The sequence below is a fragment of the Nannospalax galili genome, unplaced genomic scaffold (genome assembly GCF_000622305.1).
Source record: "Nannospalax galili isolate Female #2095 unplaced genomic scaffold, S.galili_v1.0 scaffold664, whole genome shotgun sequence".
NCBI lineage: Eukaryota > Metazoa > Chordata > Mammalia > Rodentia > Spalacidae > Nannospalax > Nannospalax galili.
The window spans coordinates 736,127-742,766 of record NW_008354274.1 but is presented as its reverse complement, the minus strand read 5'-3'; positions in this window follow the sequence as shown (position 1 = coordinate 742,766).

Genomic DNA, 6,640 nt, shown 5'->3' with positions numbered 1-6,640 from the left:
TGTTGTGCAGTGCTGCAGAGGTCAGAAGAGGGCTTTGACTTCTCCTGGAACTGAAGTTAAGGACGGTTCATAGCTGCCATGTGGGTGCTGGGAATTGAACCCGGGTCCTCTGCAAGAGCAGTCGGTGCTCTTAACTGCTGAGCCATCTCTCCAGCCCCGATTTATTTTTGTTTTATGTGTATGGTTTGCTTGTATGTATGTATGTATGTATGTATGTATGTACACCACATGCATTCAGTGCCCAGAGACAAGAAGAGAGAGTTGAATCCTCTGGAACTAGAGTTACAGGTGGTTGTGAACCACCATGTGGATGCTGGGAACCAAACCTGGATCATCTGGAAGAGCAGTAAGTGCAAGCCTTTACCCCTGAGCATCTCTCCAACCCCCATGCCTGTTTTGTGTATTCATTTTTCAGTGCTGGATATCACACCCAGAACCGTACACATGCTAGACAAGCACTCTACCACTGGGCTATGTCCTCAGTCCTTTAAAAAAGACTATGACCTTTTTTTTTTTTTTTTGGTCTTTTTGAGACAGGGTCTCCCTGTAGCCCCAGCTGTCCTGGAACTCACTATGTAAACCAGGCTGGCCTTGAACTCACAGAGATCCGCCTGCCTCTGCCTCCCAAGTGCTGGGATTAAAGGCATACGCCACCACACCTGGCTTACCTTTTAATCTATTTACTTTGTGTGCATGTGATATGTGTGGGCATCAGTTCTCTGCTCCCATCTTTACTCAGATTCAGGGACTGGAACTAGGGCTAGTGCAGCAAGTGCCTTTACCTGCTGAGCCATATCTCTGGTTCACTTTGGGGGTTTTTTTGTTGTTGTTTTTTTAATTTGGGACTCCTCCAGGTGGAGCTCCCATCAAAATAACAGTTGGCTGGAACATTCTGGAGCTCAAGAGAGTGTTCTAGACAGAGATGCACCTGCCTCTGCCTCCCAAATGTTGGGATCAAAGGTGTCTTAGTTTGTTCTTCATTGCTGTGACAAAACACTCTGACCAGTACCAACTTGGGGAGGAAAGGGTTTATTTGTCTTATATCTCCCAGGTCACACACAGTTCATCAGGGAGTCCAAGGTAGGAACTCAGGGCAGGAACCTGGAGGCAGGAGCTGGAGCACAGGCCATGGAGGAACGCTGCTTACAGGCTTGCTCCCTTGGCCCCTGCTCAGCCTGCTTTCTTATGCAACACAGGCCCACCTGTCCAGGGGTGGCACCACCCACAGTGGGCTGGGCCCTCCCACATCACTCATCAAGAAGATGCCCTTCAGACATGGCCACAAGCAAGTCCAATAGAGGCAATTCCCCGATTGAGGGTCCCTCAACACAGGTGTGTCAAGTTGACACTAAAGCTATCCAGCACAAAAGGTGTGTGGTCACAACACTTGGCAATAACTTTTTTTTAAGAAAGTGGCTGGAGAGAAGGAAGGCATATGGTGGACCAAAAATATAATGGTAGCCCCTGACCACCTCTACTTGTGCTTGGTAGCCCCTGAGCACCTTATTTCTCTTTTATGTGTATGAATATATGGCCTTCATGAATTAAGTGCATCCGTGTCACACAATGCGCATGGAGGTCAGAAGAGGGTGTTGGATCTCCTGGAACTGAAGTTACAGACAGCTGTTAGCTGCCATGTTGGTGCAGGGAACCAAACCTGGGTCCTCTTCAAGAGCAGTCAGTCCTCTTAACTACTGAGCCATCTCTCCAGCCCTTTTTTTGTTTTTTGTTGTTTTTTGGGGGGGGGGTTAAAATATTTTATTTATTATTTTTTATATTTTACTTTCATTTTTATTTTATGTGTATGCGTGTATTGCCTGCATGTAGGTAAGTGCACCTGTGTCGTGCAATGCCCGCAGGACAGAAGAGACTATCAGATCCCCTGGAACTGGAGTTACGGACAGTTGTTAGCTGCCATGTGGGAGCTGGGATTCGAACCCAGGTCTTCTGCAAGAACCAGTGTTCTTAACTGCTGAGCCATCTCTCCACCGCCAATTTTGTCTTGTTTTGTTTTGTTTTTCAGAGCTGAGGACTGAACCCAGGGCCTTGCGCTTGCTAGGCAAGTGCTCTATCACTGAGCTAAATCCCCAACCCCCCTTTTTTTTTAATAGCCCTTTATTGAATTCTTTTCTTTAAAATTTACTTTTACTTTTTATTTTAAAAATATTTTATTTAGCCTGGCATGGTGGCTCACACCTTTAATTCCAGCACTTGGGAGGCAGAGGCAGGTGGATCTCTGTGAGTTCAAGGCCAGCCTGGTCTACATAGTGAGTTCCAGGACAGCCGGGGCTATAGGGAGACACTGTCTCAAAAAGACCAAAAAAATTTTTTTATTATTATTATTTTATGTGTATGAGTGTTTTGTCTGCATGCATGCAAGTGCACCACATGCATGCAATTATCCAGATCTGAGGCCAGAAGAGGGCATCAGATCCTCTAGAACTGGAGTTAGCTGCCATGTGGATGCTGGGAACTGAACCCAGTCCTCTGGAAGAACAGCAAGTCTTAACCACTGAGCCCAACTTTTATTATTTTTAATTCTGTGTAGGTGTGTCTGACTGTAGGTATGTGCACATGAGTGCAGATGCCCATGGGGACCAAACTCCTGGAGCTGGAATTACAAGCAATTGTGAGAACCCAATATGGGTCCTGGGAATTAAACCCAAGTCCTTGGAAAGAGCAGACAGTGCTCTTAACCACTGAGCCATTTCTCCAGCTCCTTTACTCTCTTTAAAAAAGCATTATTGCCAAGTGTTGTGGCTGCACACCTTTAAGCCCAACATTTGGGAGGCAGAGGCAGGTGCACTTCTGTGACAGCAAAGACAGTGTGGTCTACATAGTGAGTTCCAGGCCAGCTGGGCCTACAGGGAGAACCTGTCTTAAAAAAAAAAAAAAATTAGGGCCGGAGAGATGGCTCAGCAGTTAAGAGCACTGGCTGCTCTAGCAGATGACCCAGGTTCAGTTCCCAAAATCCACATGGCAGCTAGCAACCATCTGTAACTCCAGTTCCAAGGGATCTGAAGCTCTCTTCTGGCATCCAAGAGCATTGCACAACACAGTTGCACTTACATATACACAGGCAAACATTCATGTACATAAAATAAAAGTAAAGTATTTTAGTCAGGCATGGCAGTGCACACCTTTAATCCCAGTACTCATGAGGCAGAGGCAGGCAGCTCTCTGAGATTCAGGCCAGCCTGCTCTATATAAGGATTTCTGGGCCAGACAGGACTACATAGTGAGGAAGTGTCTACAAGCCTGCTGACCTGATTTTGATCCTCAGAACCAATAGGAAAGGCAGAATTGAGTCCTGAAAGTTGTCCTCTGACTGCCATATGGATATCATAGTAAACAAATGAAATATAAACAAATTGTCTGGAGAGATAGCTCAGTGGTTACAAGCACTGGTTGCAGAGGGCTGAGGTCCAGTTTCCAGTACCCACATGGCAGCTAACAACTGTCCATAATGCCAGTTCCAAGGGATCTTGACGCCTCCTTCTCATTTCCATGGGAATTGTACACAGGTGGTACACTTACATACATGCAGGCAAAACACTCATACACATGAAATAAAAATAAATTTTTAAAAATTTTTGGTCTTTTTGAGACAAGCTCTCCCTGTAGACCAGGCTGGCCTTGAACTCACAGAGATCTGCCTGCCTGCGCCTCCCAAGTGCTAAGATTAAAGGCATATGCTACCACACCCAGCAATAAATAATTTTTTAAAGAAATATAAACAAAACAAAGAGTAGAGCCCACCAACCAAACCATATCATACCACACCCCACCTGGCCCCAGCAAGTGCTCCTTCCTAGAGCCAGTCCCTAGCCCCTTCCCAAGTGCAGTGGCACTCTGCTGACCTTAAAGATAGGTGTGTCCCAGTTTTGCCCCAGGGGACTGACCTTATTTGAAAGCAGAAGTTAACTCCATACCTGAAGGAAAATCTTGCCAATCTTAGTGGACAGACAGAACAGTTTACCAAAGAAAGTCCTGGAATCAGTGACAGCACAGGCAACAGAAGGGCTGCGCATTTTCAGTAGGCTGTACCCACTCATGGGCAGTGACAACACAGTGTGCACCTGACAATGCCCCATGCTAACCCAGACCCACCATCAAAGGCTAACAGAGGCTTAATAGGAACTTTGCCCAAAATAGAGAGTGTGAAGCTATCTAACCCAGAAAGACACCCTAAGGTCAGACTATTTTGTTGTTGTTTTGCTTTGTTTTAACAAGAGAGATCTCATCTAGCCCAGGTTAGCCTTGAACTGGACATACACTGAGAATGGCCTTGAATTTCTAGTCTTCCTGTCTTTTTTTTTTTTTTCTTTTCCACTTTGAGCCAGGGTCTCCCACTGTGGTTTGTTGAGACAGAATTTCATGTAGCCCAGGCTGGCCTCAAACTTGCTAAGTAGCCAATCCTCCTGCCTTAGCCTCAGGAATGCTGGGATTAGAGATCTGTGTCACCACATTCAGCTGAGAGTCAGTCTTAAAAATAATCACACAGGCCAGGCGCACGCCTTTAATCCCAGCACTTGGGAGGCAGAAGCAGGCGGATCTTTGTGAGTTCAAGGCCAGCCTGGTCTACATAGTGAGTTCTAGGTCAGCCAGGGCTACTGGAAGACCCTGTCTCAAAAAAGACCAAACAATAATAATGATAATAATAATAATAATAATAATAATAATAATAATATAATCATCATCATCACACAGGAGCCAGCATGGTGGTACAGGCCTTTAATCCCAGGCAGGCAGATCTCTGTCATAACCTAGTCTCCATAGCAAGTTCCAGCCCAGCTGGGACTACAGAGAGACCCTATCTCAAAAAAACTAAATCATCATCAATCATCATCATCATCATCATCATCATCATCATCACCACCACTGACATCACATAAGAGCACATTAAGAGCACTGGCTGTTCTTTTGAGGACCCAGGTTCAGATCCCAACAACCACATGGTGGCTTCCAGTCATCTGCAACTCCAGTTCTAGGGGATCTCATGCCCTCTTCTGACTTCTTCAGGCATTGCACCCTTGGGTGCAGTTACATACATGCAGGGAAAACAATGATACACATAAAATAAAAATATTTCTTAAAAATAAAAATTTTAGGGGCTGGAGAGATGGCTCAGAGGTTAAGAGCACTGACTGCTTTTGCAGAGGACCTGGGTTTTATTCCGAGCACCCGCATGGCAGCTATGAACCATCCTTAACTCCAGTTCCAGGGGAATCCAATGCCCTCTTCTGACCTCTGCAGCATTGCACAACACAGGTGCACTCACATACATGCAGGCAATACACTCATACACATAAAAATAAAAATGAAAAATAAAATAAAAATAAATAAAAAATTTTTAATTGGGTGTGGTGGAGAATGCCTTTAATCCCAGCACTTGGGAGATACAGGCAGGTGAATCTCTGTGAGTTCAAGGCCAGCCTGGTCAACATAGTGAGTTCCAGGCCAGTTGGGACTACAGGGAGACCCTGTCTCAAAAAGACAAAAAATAAATTTCTCAAGGTCACCGGGAGCCTTCTGGGCCTGGTCCCACCCTCACCTCCCTCTGCTTCCCTGGGCCTGTATAACCCACCAGCCTCTCTCTGGGGTAATTCGATCAAGCCCTCCGCACCTTGACTCCCCCAGCCTCATTCACCCTTCCACCTTCCCCGCTCATCTCTCCTCATAGCCTGGATCCTGTCCCAATCCTTGTCTTGACACCCCAGACACCAGGGGAACCACCATTGCTTCCTGATCCTTTGCATCCAGATCAACCCAGTTCCTTCTCAGGTCCCCAGGAGCACTCTGAGCCTGGCCCCGCCCTCACCTCCCTCTGCTTTCCTGGGCTGCACAACTCACCAGCCTTTCTCCTGGGAGCCCTCTGGGCCTGGCCCAGCCATCACCTCCCTCTGCTTCCCTGGGCTGCATAACCCGTCAGCCTCTTTCTTGGACACCTGAGCTGACCTCTCAACCAGGGGCCACCACTGCTTCCTGATCCCTTGCATCCAGACGGACCCCGTTCCTTCTCGAGGTCCCCAAGCCCTCTGGGCCTGGTTCCACCCTCACCTCCCTCTGCTTCCCTGGGCTGCACAATCTGCCAGTCTCTTTCCTGGATGCTGGGTCTGACTTTTCAGCTTCCTGATCCTTGCATCCAGACCAACCCAGGTCCCCAGTGCAGTCCCAGGAGCCCTTGGGGCCTCTTCCCACCCGCATCTCCCTTTGCATCTCTGGGTGGCACTGCCACCAGCTGCCCTAGACCAGCATCTTTCCTGGGCCCAGCTCCCAGGCCAGTCCAACCTCCAAATTCCTGAGGCCAGAATCTTTCCTCAGGGGACCAGACCTTAGGAGAAAGCCTGAGAGCATCTGATCCTCATCTGACTTGGGCCTCTGTGGGAACTCCTGAAGACAAAAACAATCTGGCCACTCCAATATAAAACTAAAGAGAGAGCCGGAAGCTTAGATGAACCAGCATTTCATGCCCAAAAAGTAAACCACAAAGGCACATAAAGTTTACAAAAAGAAGCAGACCTAAACTTGAAGGCTCAAGTCTCACACAAGAATCAGAAACTACAAAGAAATTCACATGTCAAAATGACAGAGAAAAAATAATAACATGAAAAACCAAAATAACATATCCCCACCAAAT